The sequence below is a fragment of the Rhinopithecus roxellana genome, chromosome 2, assembly GCF_007565055.1.
Source record: "Rhinopithecus roxellana isolate Shanxi Qingling chromosome 2, ASM756505v1, whole genome shotgun sequence".
Lineage (NCBI taxonomy): Eukaryota > Metazoa > Chordata > Mammalia > Primates > Cercopithecidae > Rhinopithecus > Rhinopithecus roxellana.
In genome coordinates this window covers 90,709,151-90,726,415 of record NC_044550.1, presented here as the reverse complement: position 1 = coordinate 90,726,415, position 17,265 = coordinate 90,709,151, and positions in this window count along the sequence as shown.

Below are 17,265 nucleotides of genomic sequence, written 5' to 3'. Positions count from 1 at the left end.
AATTTATTTTCAGCAGATTTGTACTCTAAGAATATAACTATAGTAAATGCAACATTTCATAAAGGATGAGTATAAACTTACCTCTGTTGTTCAACATTTATTATTTTTGCATGAAGTAGTATAAAGCCAACTCTAGTTAGACTGTGAAAAGCAAGCAGGCATACAGAAATCACTAGAAAAAATATTTTTAATTACATGGTAAAAAAAGTATATCTAAATATCCAACAGATAAATTAACAGCAATATTTAAAATAACCTAACTTAAGAGAGAAGGGGAGAACAATGGAACTGAAATCAGAAAAGGCTAACAGAAAAATACATAGCAAACTTGGAGACTTCAATCCAACAGTTTGAAAATTACATTAAATATTATTAGACAGAGTATACCAACTAAAATGCAGATGATATCAGAATAAATAAAAAAGCAAGACCCAAGTAATGGTCATCTAAAAATGCATTATAATAATAAAAACACACATAGGACAAAAATACACATTTAGATTTGTTATACCATGCCAGTAATAGACACATGATAGCTGCAGTGACCACATTAATCACAGAAAAATTATGTTAAAATACTACCTGAGATAAGAGGAGCACCTTATAGCAGTTACAGTTCAGTTCATCATGAAGACTTAACAAACTTGATTGTATATGTGCCCAATAACAGAGCTTCAAACTACAAGAAAAAATATAAAATGGAAAGAATTAAAGGAAGAAGGAGACATGTCCATAAATATGTTTAGACATTTTACATATGCCTTCTCTGGGCAATAAATATAACTAGAAAAACAAATAAAAATATATATAGACAAACATTACCAAATACTTTGACCAAGTTGAGATTTAAGAAATACTACACAATCACAGGAGGACTATTCTTTCTAGGGTAAATGGTATGTTTACAACATACAATTACAATAGGAACAATGTTTATTTATGTTTACAACAGGAACAATATATACAGTTTTAATGTAGGGCTCAGCTAACTTAAAATGATGAAAATTATATAATGTTTCGCTTCCATCTAAAATGTAGAAAACTTGAAAGAGTATCCCTTCCAACCATATGAGGTAGAAAGTCACATACACTACAGAGTCATAATGTTCTTGAATGGCCACAGAGTTTATGTTGTAGGGTAACATAACAACAGGCTGGGCACAGTGACTCACACCTGTAATCCAGCAATTTGGAAGCCAAGGCAGGTGTATCACCTGAGGTCAGGAGTTTGAGACCAGCCTGGACAACATGGTGAAAACCCATCTCTACTAAAAAAATACAAAAATTAGCTGGGTATGGTGGCAAGTGCCTGTAAACCCAGCTATGTGGAAGGCTGAGGCAGGAGAATCACTTGAACCCCAGAGGAGGAGGTTGCAATGAGCCGAGATCATGCCACCGCACTCCAGTCTGGGTGACAAAGCAAGACTCCATCTCGAAAAAATAAATAAATAACAAACAAATAATAAAAATAAAGTATCAAACAGATATCAACATGTGTGGAAATGCTGTGAAGCTGATGTTTAACAATAAATTCCAAGCCTTAAATGCTTTAAGTAAAACTTTTGAAAATGTCTGAATCAATACATTTCCAGCCAGAAAGCTAAATAAAGAAAAACAAAGTAAACACAAAATAAAACAATGAAATGAAAGTAAGACAATAGAGAAATGTAACAATGTCAAGAAGTGTCTTTTTAAAAAGCTTAATTAAATTAATAAACCCATAACTATACTGATTAAGATTTTGGGAAAAGAGAAAGTGTGATTTTTAAAATAACAGGAAACAAAAGTATTCATTACATACATAATAGATTTTGAAACAAAAAAGTAAGAAAACTATTTAAACAAATATGGCAACTATGAAAACAAACTTATCAAAACAGAGACAAGAAGAAATAGAATATTGGGATAGCTCTGTATACAAGAAATATAATTTGTTACCAAATTTATTGTTATCAAATTACCCACAGGTAATTTTGAGCCATGGTGGAGTATCAGGTAACAGATTTGCTCTACTGGCTTAAACAATTAAAAATCCAAATTAAATATATGGAATAATAGTGTTCAGACCTTGGACAATAGGCAGTACCAGCCTTGAGAGTAAACACAGAAATAAGGTGACACAAAGGACTTCTTAGGAGTAGTTGCCAGAACTCAGGTTAATCCAGATTGTCTCACTGAGTTGAACATTTAGAGATCAATGAGCAGTGAAGAAGAAATGGCTACAGTTAACAGGCTAGAGAAAAGCAGAGAAAAAAGCTTCGTAGAGGGGGCACTGGCAATATTCAAAGAGGTCCCCGCAAGTTTCAGGGAGGATAATGATCTATTCATACCAGGAAAAGTACCACTGGGAAGGAAAAAGCCAAAAACGTACAGAGATCACAAAGGGTTAGGTATATTTAATGTTTTCATAAGTCGGAGTAGAGGCACCATGCCATACCAGTGGCATTCAGTGGAGCCCTGAAAGGCCTAAGAAGTGGGGCTAAATTAACCCAAGAATAGAGATTTCTCTGAACTCACCTCACAAAGCTCAAATGGAAGTTTCAGTAGAAGGAAGCTGATTTCCGGTAACTGAACTACATGCCAAAACAAATGCTAACGTTCCTTTAAAGTTTAAAACAAAATGCACAGCACAACAGTATAAAATTCACATTGTCTGTCATTTAATACAAAATGACTAGACTTTCAAAGAAGTAGAAACATGACTCGAAATGAGAGTAGCCAGTCAACAGAAACAGATGATCAAAAAATGTCAGAAATCACAACAAAATTAGTAAACAGAGGTTGAAATAGTTTATAATTATATTCCACATGTTCAAGAAGAAATAGGAAAACAAGCATGTCAAAAGAGAAATGGAAATGGAAAAATTCCAAAAGTTAACTTCTAGAGATTAAAATTACGCCATTTGAAATGAACAATAAATACACTAGATAAAATTAATGGCTTATTTGGCACAGCACAAGGCACATAGTAATAAAAAATATCCTAAATGAGGAACAGGCAAGCAAGAGACTAGAAAAAAATGAACAGATCATCAGTAATCTTTAATATACTACCAAGAAATCTAACCATACATGTAAATGAAGTTACAGAATAGAGGGGCATGGGGGCATAAACATTTGAAGTCATAATGGTCAAAATATTTGTAATATTACTAAAAACTATGAACTAACAAATCCAAGAACTTTAATCAGTCCCTAGTAGATGAAACATAAAAACACAGCATGGTAAAATTATGGTCAAACTATTTAAGGGAAAATTTTAGAAGAGAACATCTTAAAAACTTAACGGGACATTACGTAAGAGTACAAGCAATAACAAAATTCACAGATTTCTCCTACAATACTCTGTTAATTATGGGACGTTAGATATATCATTGCAGTTCTTAATGAGAATAAAACAAATTTCAAAAATTTCTCTGAACTTAACCATTTTAACCCTCATTCCCAAATAGTTTTAAAAGGCTGTTGATATTATGCTGAGAGACACTAAAATGGAGGCAATGCGTTGTCATCTGACCTGAATGACAGAAAATGTTAAATGATGTTAACATATTCAGGCAGAAGAAAATTATGAATGAATTATTCTACCTTAAAAGATTAGTAGAAAATAATAGGAATGAAGAATACATAAGTAAACGTAGAAAACATTTTTGTCAAATGTAATGGTTTCAAAAGGAAATTTGCAGTCTAGGGCAAATATAATAATTCACTAGTCTATGAAATATTTACAGTAAAGTTCATGACCAAAGCACAAAGATCAAAGGATAAATGGAAATATAATGTTATCATATAATATAATTGATATTTATAGAGCACCGCACCAAACAAAATCATAATATGCATTTTTTTCAAGTACACATTATATACTTACCAAGATAGTTGATATTTAGACCATACAATAATCTCAATAAATTTAAACGATTGAAATCACACAAATTTTGATATGAAGAAATAAACTGTAAAGCAATAAAAGAAATATATCTTGTAAAACATTTAGAACTATATTTGTAAACTAAAAGTAAAATTTTATAATATTTTTAAGGTAGACTATATTAAGTTGTAATTGTATATGGTAAAATATAGCACAGACACTAAAAAAAGTATATCTAAGAAGCCGCCACTAAAGACTTAATGCAGTAAAAATAATAAACCAAAATAAGGCAAAAGGAGAGAGAGGAAAGTAAAAGACTTATAAGATAAATAGAAATATAAAAGATGATTAATTTAAATCTGATAATTAAATATAAATGTTACAAACACTCTAATTAAAAGGGAGAGACTGTTAAATTCAAAAGCCAAGAACCAATCACATAAAATCCTATGAAAATACTTCAAATAGTCTACAAAAATTTTTTGTACAAAATACAATTAGTGGAAGTTTAAAAATAAAACCGATGGGAAAAATTATACCATGCAAACACTAAACAAAAGAAAAATAAAATGAGTATATGCATACGAGACAGAGGAGGTTTTAGAGACAGGAATAATGCCAGGAATAAAAATGGAAGGGCATTCTATAATACAAAGAGCAATTTGTCAAAAAGACATAACTCTTGAAAAAACTTCAAAATACATGAAGAAAAAAACTGACAAAACAGAAAAGAGAAATTTAAAAATCAATAATTAGATTAAGATATCTTGACATTTTTCTCTCTGTATGAAATGTAGCAAGTACATTAAAATGTAATAAAGATTTAAAAGGCTTGAACAACACTATTAATCAAATTGAACTAATTGATATTTATAGAGCACTGTAAGAAACAAGATTATAATATACATTTTTTCAAGTACATGTTATATATTTACCAAGATAGCTGATATTCTAGACCATACAATAATCTAAATAAATTTAAACAGATTGAAATCACACAAATTTTGATACAGACAAACTATAAAGCAATAACAGAAATATATCTTGTAAAATATTTAGTACTACATGTATAAATAATCCTCAGACTAAAGAAAAAGCAAAAAGGAAATTAGAAAATATTTTTAACTGAATGAAAATAAAAACACAATATATCTATATTTGTAGTCTCCAGCTAAATATTTATATTAGAAAGACAGAAATTTGAAATCAATGACCTAAGCTTACACCTTAAACTATAGAAGGTGAATATCAACTAAATCCAAAACAAGTAGGAGAAATAAAGTAGTTAAGGGAAGAGCAAAAGTGGAAGAAATTAACAAAACATTTAAAACAATCAAGACAAATCAGGCTAGGTGCTGTGGCTCACACCTGTAATCCCAGCATTTTAGGAGGCCAAGGCAGGAAGATTGCTTGAGTCCAGCAGATCAAGAGCCTGGCAACATATCAAGATAGTCTCTACAAAAAATAAAATGAATTAGCCAGGCTTGTGGAGTGCACCTGTAGTCCCAGCTATGGTGGAGACTGAAGTGGGAGGACTACTTGAGCCTGAGAGGTTGAGGCTGCCGCTAGCTATGATCGTGCCACTGCACTCTAGCCTGAGTGTCAGAGAGAGACACCATTAAAAAAAAAAAAAAAAAAAGAGGAAGAAGAAAGAAAAAGAAAAAGAAAAGGAAAGAAAAATCGGTGAATACCAAGGCTATTTTTTTAAAAAAGATCAATACAAATAAATCTCTAGCAAGAATGACCAAAAATGTGAGAGAACACAGATACAGCAATATTCTACAAACATTGGACAATAATAAGGAAGTATTACAAACTATTTAAAAAACATAAATTTAGTAACTTATACAAAACACACAAATTCCTTGAAAGATGAAAACTGTCTCAAGTGAAGTCTCGCAAGTTTTGAAAACATGGTGAGAAGGCTGTGTCCCTTGTGATGGTAGTTTGAATCCTCTCAGCAGTATGAAGAATGACTGTACTTTTAAAAGTGATTAGATGAAGGAATTTTAACAGAGCTACCACCCCTAATAGTTTATTAAAGCTGCCATGACAAAATACCAAAAGACTGAGTAGCTTAAACCACAGAATGTATTTATCAGAATTGTAGAGAATGGAAGTCCAAGGTCAAGGTGACAACAGGGTTGGTGTCTGGTTGAGGATGCTCCCTTTGGGCTGCTATATTAGTCTGTTCTAAAACCACAACACTTCCTGAGACTGAGTGATTTATAAAGGAAAGAGGTTTGGTTCACAGTTCTGAGTGGCTGAGGAGACCTCAGGAAAGTTACAATTATGGTAGAAGGTGAAGGGGAAGCAAGGCACATCTCATGGCTGCAAGAGAGAGAGAAAGAGGGAGGAAGTGTCACACTTTAAACCATCAGATCTTGTGAGAACTCCATCACTATCACAAGAATAGCATGGGGGAAACCACTCCCATGATCCAATCATGTCCCATCAAGTTCCTCCCTTGAAGAGGGAGAAAGGGAAAGAGGGAGGGGGAAAAATAGAGAGCTCTTAGGTGTCTCTCCTTGTAAGGCAACTAATCTCCTCATGAGGTCCTACCCTCATGACCTCATCTAAACCTAATTACCTTCAAAAGGCTGCATCTCCAAATACCCAAATAGCATCATATTAGGATTTAGGGCTTTAACATGTGTTTGGGGGGAAAGAAGAGGACATAATTTACTCCATAGCACTTCCTAAAATCCTACAGCCAGTAAGAGAGAATGAGAGCAGGAAGTGTGAGAAAATAGTGACTGAGCAGTAAGTATCCTATTGGAAAGGGCTATAGCAGAAAGAAAGGGGTCTGGATGATAATTATTCTCTGGAATATAAAGGAAGGCAGACCAGACCCTGTAACTTAAACCCTTGTCAACATTAACTACCCAAGCACCCTTTCCTTGTCTGTCTTTTTTTTTTCAGGCCTCGAAGTCTCCCTTCCTAGGTTGTCTATCACTCTGTCTTGATATTTTTGTTACTGTCACAAAGATTTCAAGTAAGCATCTGCAAATCTTGGTTAGACTTGCATACGACTACTACTAGATGTAGGAGACATAGAATTTAAGACAGGAGAGCTGTTCAGAGAGTAGCCACATCTCAGTGCTTGCAGTGTGGTGGCCCAATGAGAGAAGCAATGTCTTTTACATTTTAGAGACTAGACAATATCACAGGCTTCAATATTAAGAGTATAGCAATGCCAACTGGAAGGGTGATTAGTTGATTAATGACCCAATCAAATAAATGTAAAAGTAGAAATGCCCTCTTCTTGCCAATTTGTTTCTATTATGTTTTTAAGATAAATATTTAATATGTATGCTTTTATCTTAACTAAAAGAATTTGAAATTACAAAAGAGATAAATTATATTTTAAAATCTGTTTAATCAGTATTTATAGTAAAATGGGCTATGTTTGGGGTTGCCAGATTTAGGAAGTAAAACATAGGATGCTGTTACCTTTGATAATAGCTTGAAAATCTGAATATGAGATGCTTATGGAGTCATGACAGTCATTACAAAACATAAGATAAAGGCATTAAATACAGGTCATGTTCTGTGTATAGAGGATACCTGGCAAGCGCACTTATATCTTGCTCTTTAATTGTGCTCTCTAAAACCTTCCAAACCCAAAGTGAATGATTATCGTTAATTTTAAAAATAGAAAACAAAAATCAGAGGCATTGTATCCTCCAACTGACTAAGAATCTGTTTTTAAAACATTTTTGTTGTTTACACAATACCTGTGTAAATTGAAGCGGTAGTAAACAGAAATAAAGCACTTTGAAAAACTTACTAATCCTGAGGGAGTCAGAAAGTAGTCTTGTCATCAATTACATAAAAGTATTTTTATTGTCATTTAGATTTTGAGTAGGATAAATTGAAGGAATGTGACCAAAATAGAAAGATTGGCGGGGAGGCACAAGGAGGATTGACTTACTCTAAGCCACTTTGATTATATGAATTATAAAACCAAAAATATACTTGGTTTAAATCTTGGCTGTAAGAGAGTGAGACACCATGACAAATAGATCTGACATTATTTGTTTTCTAAGCCATCGTGCATGTCATAATTCCTGTGGCAAAAGCATAAAAGCTGAAGTGGACTTGGGACCACAGAAGAAAATAAAGTGTGCCTTTAGCATTGAGAATAAGTGAAAAGCAGACATTCCATCTACCCTTTATTTCCACACTTGGGAAATAAGGCTGAAAGTACTTTATATTTGGGATGATATGAGAGCCCTCCCAATGAGGGAGTCTCTTTTATAATTGCTCAACACATCTGGGTGTTACTGGGTGTCTGAAAGGTCAAACTAACATTGGTCTTAAAGGTTAAGAAACCAACATTGCTGGAGGTGGGAGGAACACAGAAAAAAAGTGTTTCTCATTAGGGAAAGGGAAACATTGAAACCAAAAAATACACAAAATTAAATGGTGCTTGAGAGAAAAAAAAAGATCGTACAAAATAGGTATAATAACATTAGGAAGTGTGCATTCATTTTATATGCTAATCACATTTTTAAGTAAATGTAGTTGAAATATTGCGTTAAGAGCTGGAAGGCGCATAATGTGCACTAATTCTATCATTTCATTGTATTTACAATGAATGGCACAATTATCTGTAATATATACTTCTAAAATAATACATGATCCCAGTAGAAAAGTTTGAAAATAGAAAGATGTATAAGGAAATAAATAAATGTCATGTTCAAAACAGCTTTCATTGTCTGCATAATATTTTATCATATAGATTTCTTCCTTTATATATAGAAATTGTATTATAAATTAAACTATAGTAATTGTACTTTAATTAAACGTTAATATTTTTGATAGCTTACTATGTGATACTAAGAATAATCCTATGAGTCAGTACTATTATCAATAACTGTTTTACAGAAGAAAAAACTGAGGTTTAAGAGTTAAGATTCAAATCTAAGATATTGATTTCTATGCCTGCACTCTTCATATTAATAGTATCTTATTGATATTTAATTTAGGATGAGATCAATGCGTGAGATTACTGATTTAAGTATATGAAGAACTGCAAGATTCTTGACTGATTTTGCCTCATATTTCATTAAAGATGCCATACCAATTTATTCTCTCACTAAGTTTGTGGCAGCATGTGAGGGCTTATTTGTTTCTGCTAATAGTGGAAATTAAAATTAAGAAAAAGTTTAATTTTGCCAAAATTGCCATGAAATGGTCTATTATCAGGTATGCTTTCATTTCTCTGATTAACTTGGTTAGTAATTTTCCATATATATAATCTCTATTATTATCTAGATGGATCTATATCTAGATAATTATCTATCTGAATGGATAAAGATAAAATTACACAAGTTTGTATACCCTACTGCATCTGGAAGAGAAGTCCAGGTAAGAGCTGCTGAACACAGCCAATGGCATCTATCTCATCATCTAGGAGGATTCCTGGCCACAGAAGAAGAAAATTAAGCCAGGGCTGCAGTGGAACTCCATCAACAAAGTCTGGAAGTCAATGGCTCTTGACTTGGTGAAAGAGGACATAAAGCCAGTAGTGTTTACATTACTCAAAATTTTGTTTTTCAAAAGGAACTAGTCAATAAATGCCCCATGGACCTCTACCAGCCTCTCCATTTCAAATATCAAAGAAGACAGCAGTGTGCTCAACCAGGATTTTTTGCAGGCAACACTGGTGACCCTGATGCTCTGAGGCCCCTTCCCGACATCTACCTCATGATGAGTGCCTTAAAAACAAAAGCCTGCAGTGGGAGCCAGGATCCAAATTTTCATCCAGGAGAAAACTGCAACTCCTGGGCCACTGGAAGCCCAGACACACTTGGGGAGCCCTAATGTTGTTCTGAGGAATGTGGACATTTACATACCTCCTCTGGGGTTTAAATACCATGATGGAGAAGGGTGGGAAAATGCCTGCAAGGGAACAGAGAGGCATTGGCAAAGGTGCTCCTTCCCTGAGTCCATGGTGGCACACTTAATTTGTTGTTAAAGACTAAAACTACCTTTCTCATTGTTTAAAAAAATGCATGTACACATGTGGTTTGTTTTTATGTGAATTGCATCTATGTATTTTTGAGTATTTGCATGTCTATCACTTTCTTGTATTGTTGGCTGGGTCTTGTATTGCAAGACTCATTAACAGCTCAAGAGAACTAATAATTCAATTTTAAGGAATTTTTACAAGATTTTTGATCAGTAGTTGCAAATCAGCTATCTTAGGGACATTTACATGATGGAAAAGACCAAATTCTATAATTCACCAAACACTAAAGATAAGATTGTTTTGTCTTCTCGAAGAGTTGCTGTTTATTAATTTTGCTCATTATTTTACAGATGAAGTAATTGGGTTCTAAAAGTTACATTGACATCCTTGTGGTCACACACATAGATAGGGGCAGAGAAGCTAACCATTTAATACTATCCCTAAACACGGGTCAGAGGTTCCAACAGGGACAATTGAGTTAGATTATCTATGAAATTCTAAGTCATTGACTGTTTTATTCCCTCAATGTCAGTTCATACTAGTGCCAATGAGCCCTTCTGATAACACGTTTCAGTAAAAGGACCCAGGGCTCCTTGAGGCCATGGTTAATTCTAGAACTGAGACAAGAAATGTAGACACTGGGCCTGAAGTAGTGCCAGAAAATAAGGATTAACAAACCAAAAAGACGAAAAAAAAAGACACAAAAGGGTGTGTCAAGGGGACACAGGAGCCAACTGGGAGCTTCCAGTGGCCAAAGCTAGAAGAGTTTGAGAAACAAAAAAACAGAACTGAATTAAAACCAGAAGTTTAAAATAAATATTCATCTTTATATAAACAGCTGATTTAATACATGAATAGAGCAGAATAGATAAATATAACATCAGAATAATCCAAATAACTTATGTAGATAATACCTTCTCAAGAAATGCTGCTTAAGTGTGGGCTGCTCAAAGTGACTTATTTTCAAAGAATATAGTGTGAAAATAGGAAAAAAGTGTGTTACAGTGAGGAAAAATGAGAATTACTACCTCAGCCTTGTGATCATAGTTAATATTATTAATGACATGTTTATACCATGTATTCTTAATATGATGTGATGAGAATAGCACTTTGCCTCTGTAATCTTCCTCCTTCCCCCTGAAAATATCACCAAAGTCTAACCATTAAAAAAAATCAGACAAACTCACATTGAGAAGCATTCTACAAAACAGCTGGTCAATGCTCCTCCAACTGACAAGGTTATCAGAAACAAGGCAAGTTTAAGAAACTGTCACAGGCTACAGAAGCCTAAGGGGTCATGAGAACTAAATGTCATATATCCTGCGTGGAACTCTGAAACAGAGAAAGAACATTAGGTAAAAACTAAGAAAATCTAAATATGTAAAAGCTTTAGTTCATAACAACATATCAATGTTATATTATTAGTTGGAATAAATATAATATATTGATGCAAGATGTTTATAATAAGAGAAAATGGGTGAGAGGTATACAGGAAACTTCTGTACTAATTTTGTAACATTTATGTGAAACTAAATTATTGCAAAAGAAGTTTATTTAAAAAAAAAACTATTCATGGTTTACCATCAGATTAAAAGCCGTTGCTTTGACAAGTACTTGTAGGTTTTGTCTGTAAATGGAGTTACTTCATTCTTTAATGAAAAAAAAAAAAACTGTTTTTCATCATCTTCTATAGAACTGAGTCATGGCAGAGTAACACATAGAAAGTAGAGTAAGAATTTTTTAGATTCTGGTAAAGGGATTTAAAACCTACCCAAGTAAATAAGAATGTAATGTATCCACCCAACTGAATATATGAAAACAAAGTTCAGTCCACAATTGCAATAGCACATAGTTTGAGTTTTTGCTTGTAAGTCACAATTAATTGTTTAAAATGGTTTGTTTTGATCTACCTTAATATGCAACACTTGGTTTTTATCAAGTTGACAAGCCATTTAAAAAAAATTATTTACCAATATTTATCTCCTTTATCATGTTCATATTTGGCTAGATAGTTGCTTATTAATAAAGACATTTAAAGACTAGTGTGTAAAAAAGAGAGGAAGGAAACCAAGTCAGTTATACTTACTGACTCAAAGCATCTCTCTATAAAAAGTCAGTGGCAAAAATATGTTGAAGCTTTTGGTGAAAATAAACAAAACCCTAGAGAACCACCATTATTCAATTTTGTGTATTTAAACTTGTTTCATTACATTAGAATAAAAATTTGAGAGTAGATTCCTTAAAAAAATTTCCTAATATTCGTGAGATGCCACAATTTTTAAATACATTTTCATAAATATCACATTTGAAAGCTACAGTCTCATCTTTATAATCTTATTTGTAAAATAAGAAGGAAAACACTAAAAATAAATCATGCAAACGAGTATTGATAATTAATTAGAGGTTTTGCCTAAATATATGCATAGCTAAGCATGTTTTCAAATAGGTAATTATCTTAGTCCATTTGTATTGCTATCAAGTAATACCTGAGGTTGGGTAATTTATAAGGAAAAGAGGGTTATTTCACTCACAGTTCTGCAGGCTTCACAAGACGCATGGAACCGGCATCTGCTTCTACTGACGCGCTCAGGCTGCTTCCACTCATGATGGAAGGCAAAGGGAGCAGGACATGGTCACGGATCACACACAAGAGAGAGAGAAAGCAAGAGACAAGGGGAGGTGAGGGGCTAGCAACTAGCTATTGTTGGGAAAATAGATGAGAACCTACTAATTTCCAGGAGGACAGTAGCAAGCCATTCATGAAGTATCTACCACCATGATCCAAACACCTCCAATTAGGCCCCACCTCCAACATTGTGGATCAAATTTCAACATGCTGGTTGGAGGGTCAAATGTCCAAACTATAGTAGCATTCAATTGGATTCTCTGCAATTTAAAAAGAGGAGAAAAGCCAAAGTTAATTTTTCTGAAGCAGGAGATTTAGTTAAGAATTTTAATTCAACAAATGACAGTAAAAAGTATCCAGAATAATCTGTAACCAAATTAAAAATATATACCAGATAAAATAGCATATTTATCCAATAAAATTTTCAAATTATTCTTAATGAGCTGATAATTGCAAATCTTTCTTAACCTAAAAATTCAAAAGGGATTCATTTATACTGTGACAGGCATTACTGAGAATGAATTTAGTTATCTCTGTTTTTAAATGCAGTTCCCATAAATGCGTGAAGTAGGAAACGGCACATAACTATGCCAAATTATTGTAGTTTTAAAATATAAAAGGAAATAAAAGAATGTCAGTTTCAGTTCCATTACTTCCCCAGGAATGACAAGGTGTGATCAGTCAATAGAAATAGGATATGATTAATTGAATTAATAGTGTTCAGTGAAAATGGAGTTCAAAAAGGTTGGCAACTTAAAGGAGTTTAATTTTTAGAGTTGGGTCAAGAGTCACAAGACAGAAAAAGGGCATTTTTGTGACACAGAAAGATAATCTATAATAGCTGAAAAGAGTTTAGGAAGGGAATTTTATTACACATTATTGCAATATGCCAGGATGGTTAGACCTTGCTTTTTACTTTTTGTAAACTAGTATACCAGTTAGAATATTGACACAATGGCTCATGATTCAAAATTTTTTATTTAATATTATATGTTCTAGAGTATGCATAAAATGTTTTGGTTATTTTATATATTCAATCATGTTTGGACAGTTTAATTACCCATAACTGCTACTTATTATAGTGATTACTAAATGTTTGTTTGCTTTATTAGCCTCTTTTAAAGCAATGGCAATAAACTGGCTCATTTGTATTTTATTTATTTAATTTTTTTGTAGAGACTGAGTCTCAATATGTTGCCCAGGCTGGTCTCAAACTCTTAGGCTCAAGTGATCCTTCCACCTCAGCCTCCCAAAGTGCTGAAATTACAGGTGTGACTCACAGTGCTTGGCCTTAAATTCACTCATTTCTATTAATAAAATTGTGAACTGTCTGGTTAGTGAAAGAATATCATAGGACAGTCTCATAAAATAAATTTATTTTCTATATTTGATGTTAAATGTAAAAAAAGGTCCAGGTTTCACAGTTGCATCTAAATAGAAAAATATCAAACATCAATATGGTCCTCTTTCGTTGGAAGAAATATCAAATAAAATATAAAAATCTCTGTTCATTAAGTTTATCAGACAGTTCTAATCTGAGTTGATAATATTGAAGCTAAAGTTTAAAACAATTAGTAGAATTAGTAAGGATCAGCTTTTGAGATAGTGAAGTGCTGAATGCTGCATTTTATACAAGATCTGCTGTGTTCAAAGAAGCCCCTCAGATTGTAAGTGCATGATCATCCCAAATATTTCAGTGGTAGATGTATCCTATATGAATTAAATCAAATTATTCTTTGATTCTGTTATTTTTAAGAAATACAAGTACCAAAATATGAGGATTGAACCATCCATCCTTTCAACTACATAGAATAATATTATCAACTAGTAGAATTTCAGAGCATTTTTAAGGAATCCTAGCAACCAGTGGTCTATTTTCAGAAATGAAACATTTGGGGTTTACAGAAGTCAGACTTGTGTCACAGTTATCCCCATGGGGCATAAGGTAAATGCTTGCAAATTTGTGCTTATATACAATGATATATATATTGTCTTTCCAACTGCATTCACTACCAGTTACTTGGACAACCCAGATGTGCAAGCAAGGGTTACCCACATTGTCCCCATTAGAGCATCAGCTGATTGACCACATTCTCCCTGTTGAGAGAATCACACATATGCCATGATCCTAATGCTTCTATTACATATATTTACAGGAAAGTTAATTAATTAATTTCTAACTTGAAAGGTATATTTCTTACATCAGATTATCTAACATCTGCCTCTTTTAATTATCTTAGTTTATATTTATCCTTCTTTCTCTTTTGTTTCAGTCTTTAATTCAATGTATATATTATCCCAAAACAACTCTGATAGTGAAAGATAAGTTTTTATAATGGAAAGAAAAACAATGTATTAGGAAATATATTTTGATGTCCAAAATTAGTTTTATAACCTCTAAAGTTACTTCAAATACAAAAGTTATATACCTCTTCTTCCTGCAAAAACTTAACATGATTGTCTCTGTCACCAGAACTCCAATAAATTGACCAATAAATTGGTCAATAAATAAATAAATACTTGATATATTTGAATACATGTGGGACATCCTTATTTTTAATAAATTTTCCATTAAGAAAGTGAGGTATTAAGTTTATTTAGAATATATGAAATTAGTTAATTTAGTGATTATAGGGAAGAGTGCCTAGCAAGTCTTAAAAAGGAACTGAAAAAAGCAGGTTAAGAGACTCCACACTTTCAGAATGTTTTAGAATGTAGAATTCTTGCTGTAGTTGTGGAGAGATTGCCAAGAGAATGATCAGTGACCAGCAAGGTGGAGCCTCATTCTTAGAAAATATTAAATTGGAGATGGTATATCACATCCATCTCCCAACATGGTTCAGGACACGTGTTCTGGAAATACACACTGGTTATATTAGACACCCAGTTGTGCCACTTACTGCCGTCATATTTGATGTTTTCTTTAATATTTCATGTTTCAGTTTACTTTGCTATAAAATGAAGTAATTATAGTATTCAGCAAAGTTGTTGTAAAACATAAGAGTTAATACATGCAATATAGGAAAAACTGTGCTTAGCACACCACAAATCTTCAAAAGTTATTATAATTTTTATCACTTTTTGCCAATTATCTTGCTGACAATTTTTTATGCTACTGATATTATAATGAAAGCACAAGCAAATAAATAGTAATTAGAAGCCTGTCACAGTGACTCACGCCTGTAATCCCAGCCTTTTGGGAGGCCACGGTGGGTGGATCACGAGGTCAAGAGATCGAGACCATCCTGGCCAACATAATGAAAATCTGTCACTACTAAAAATACAAAAATTTAGCTGGGCATGGTAGCGCGCACCTGTAGTCCCAGCTACTCAGGAGGCTGAGGCAGGAGAATAGCTTGAACTATGGAGGCAGAGGTTGCAGTGAGCCAAGATTGCTCCGCTGCACTCCAGCCTGGAGAAATAGCGAGACCCCATCTCAAAAAAAAAAAAAAATAAAAATAAAAAATAAATGTATTTAGAGGCAAAGTAACTCTTAGAGAAAGGACTCTACCTTGCTGTATTGAAAGGATTCAAAACAAAAAGTACATTTTCACAACTTTTGCAACTAAACTTCTAGATGAAAAATAGATTGCCTCAATTAGATTCAACAGAATAAGGCTTGAAAGGATATAATATACAGCGTGGTAAATACTGTACTGTCTCCTCGAAATTTACTGAGAGTAAATGTAAATATATACAATTCTTATTTATCAATTGTAAAGGTGGAGGCAGGGGTGAAGCAGAATGGAGGCAGAGATCATTGCAAGTAAAAATGTGAAATAGATATATCTAGATTCTGTTTTCTAGTGACTTAGCTTTATGTTTGTCACAGGCAGTATTAAAAGTGAGAGTCTCAGAAATAGCAGTTGTGGCTGCAGTACTTAATGACTTCTCTGTTATAACAACATGGGTATGAACTTAAGGTCTATTCCTAGTTGCTTGTATTAAATTATATTCTGTGATAAATAACTAGATCAGTTTTGTATTTTCTGTATTCTTCTTCAATGATTCTGTACTTGCATATTCATTCACCATGGCAAGTAACTGCTACAGGCAGAGCTGGCATGGCTACTGGTGTGAATAGCACGGTCAGCACTGTAATCAAAATGGTGTGAACTGCAGGTTCTTTGGTGGGGGCCAATTGATCATGACACCCCTAGAACTAAAATAGATGAAAAATCTAATAAATTCCTGTTAGACTGGCCATAAAAAAATTAAAGAAAATAAATTTCAAAACAAAACAAAAAACCTCCAGGTCTGGAGAAAAGTGACCGGACTGAAGTCACTACAATGAAGAATCAGGATTGTTAACCCCATTTCTAAACCTGACTCAGTTTATAGACACAAAGCTCCTTAAATAAAGGGAAAACAGCATTCCTATGAGAAAGAACATTCTGACATTGTCACAGGTGTGCTTGTGTGACTTGTGGCCACCTACTCATGTAAACATGCAGAGAAGAGGAAGCAGTCTGCAGAGAATGTGGTTTACGGACTTTGAGCTGATATGGATCTTTTGGGTCATGGAAAGTCACTGTGGTTTGGCAAAAGATGAATGAAATTTTGGTTCAATTGTATCTCATAAAATATTAAGAGTACATTTCTGATTCTATTCTTGTTTATTTCTTTCACTTCTCACACAAATATGAATTAACCATAGTTAGAACCTGACAGAATATCTACACTGGCTCCTTGTAATAAGAGAGCCACAGTGCAATCCCTTTAATTCTTTACTAAAATAATATAAGAAACAGGCAATACCACATCTCTTCTGGATTTCAGACATTTATACCA